Below are 2,603 nucleotides of genomic sequence, written 5' to 3'. Positions count from 1 at the left end.
CACACACACACACACTTAATATGATCAGCCACTCACACACACACACACACACACTTAATATGATCACCCACCCACACACACACACAACCACACACACACACACACGGGCTGTTGGCCTTTCATCGTTTGCCTCGTTAATCTCTAACCCAACAAGAGCCCAGATGAACAAATAAAGAGTTCAAAGTCTCTCTGTTCTCTAAATTAGACCGGCTGCAATATCAATGATTAATAACTTTATTCTTTATTCTTTATTCTTTATTAGACTTAGACTGACTTTATTAGACTTAAACAGACTTTATTAGACTTAGACTGACTTTATTTGACTCAGACAGACTTTATCGGACTTAGACTGACTTTATTAGAGGAGACAGAACTTAGTAGACTTAGACGGGCTTTAGTTAAACTTACACTGACTTTATGGAGCTTAGACTGACTTACTTAGACTAACTGACTTTGATGACTCAAACAACTTTAGTGCGACTTAGAATGACTTATGGAGACTCTAGACGGACTTTATTAGACTTAGACTGACTTTATTAGACTTAGACAGACTTTATTAGACTTTGACTGACTTTATTAGAATTAGACTGACTTTATTAGACTTTAATAGACCTAAAAAGACTTTATTGGACTTACAGAAATACTTTATACTTTATTACACTGACTTACACTGACTTTATTAGACTTAGACTGACTTTATTAGACTTAAACAGACTTTATTGGACTTAGACTGACTTTATTAGATTTAGACTTTATTAGACTTATACTGACTTTATTTGACTCAGACAGACTTTATCGGACTTAGACTGACTTTATTAGACTTAGACAGACTTTATTAGACTTAGACAGACTTTACTAGACTTAGACTGACTATTAGACTTTGACTGACTTCATTAGACTTAGACTGACGTTATTAGACTTTATTACCCTTTAACAGACTTTATTAGACTTAGACTGTTATTGTTACTGTTATTAGACTATTGTATAGATACTGTATATATATATGTATATATACTGTATGTATATATACATGTATGTATATATATATACATATATTATTATATGTATATATAATATAATATACATGTACGCTGTCAGTAAAGCCGCGCTCTCATCGATTGTTCTGTGTATCAGATAAAACACGACAGGAAATGATGCTGAAGCTGTTTATTGCAGAAGAAGAATTAAGCTTGGGAGCAGGAGAACACAGAAATATCTTACTATTATTATTATTATAAATATTGTTATTATTATTATTTTTAACAAAATACCAAACCATAACATTTGTAATAAGTCAGAACCAATGTTAGATGTAATAATAATAATAATAATAATACAGTGTTAGTATACACTACTGTATGCACATACAATCAACGAGGAAAAGGAAAAGTTGGACTGAAGCTGCAACCCCCGAGACCCGCCCGCGAGACCCAAGACCCAAGTCTCCGAGACCCGAGACCCAACCCCGAGACTTAAGACCCAAGACCCAACCCCGAGACTTGACCCTGAGGGGATGAGTGGTTGACGATGGCTGGATGACATCCCTGCTGAAGCTGAGGCCCCAGAGTCCCCAGAGACTCCAGAAGCCCCAGAGGCCCCGAACGTTTGCCAAACGTTCTCTAAAGGTTGTAACTTTTAGAGAACGTTAGAGGAACGTTCCGAGAACGTTTGCTGTAACCAAAAACGAACGTTCCCAGAACGTAAGGAAAACCTTACAATTAACCAACAGACAACCGAAATACAACCAAAACAAACCTTCAGCAGAACTATGGAGTCCCCTACTGGAGCCCCATACAGGACTCCATTCAAGGTCTCCAAGAAGGCCGAATACTCCGAACTCCTGTTTGGTGCATCTGCACAAACAACAGTCAGAGTTTTCCCCCCCATCACCCGCAGGCGTAGGGATGCGACCCTCTCGTCCACCGGGGTAAACTCCAACGCAGCGGCGCTCAGCCGGGGGCTTGTGAGTATCCCCACACCCGCCCGGCACCTCACACCCTGGGCAACTCCGGAGTAGGACAGAGTCCAACCCCTATCCAGGAGTACGGTTCAAGAACCGAGACTGTGCATAGAGGTAAGCCCCACCAGATCTAAATGGTAGCGCTCCACCACAGATGCGTTCTGGGTTAGGAGAAAAAAACACTAGGTTTTTCGCATTTCTTTAACCCAATCACAATAGACCTGGAAGATGTAGATGCAGAGACAGCGGCTCTGCTAAATAGTCTCTGGAAGGAACTTGTGTTGGTGAAACACTTGCATCCCGGAAAAGAAAATGCCACATACAATAACCAATGAAGTTAACTGTTCACACAATATAATACTGTTTCTTTTTAATTAGCTGGACACACAGTTGATCGTTATTTTCGCTTACCAGAGTAATGCCCTGCAGACTTTTTCCATAGCAATACCACAAATCGGCACCGATGTCCATGTATACCCCTCGGTAAAAGTCTACTGATTGACTTGGATCAACTGGTTAAAAATCTGCGATGTTCCCTCTCTAGCATGTAGCTTAGTGCAATGCCATTAAAACCATACACAATAGGGTTATGGCGGCACGGTGAGCAGACGCGTTTTCCTCGTGCTCAATTGTTTTTTAAGAA

Source organism: Etheostoma spectabile, chromosome 11, assembly GCF_008692095.1.
Source record: "Etheostoma spectabile isolate EspeVRDwgs_2016 chromosome 11, UIUC_Espe_1.0, whole genome shotgun sequence".
NCBI lineage: Eukaryota > Metazoa > Chordata > Actinopteri > Perciformes > Percidae > Etheostoma > Etheostoma spectabile.
Note: the sequence above shows the minus strand (reverse complement) of the source record.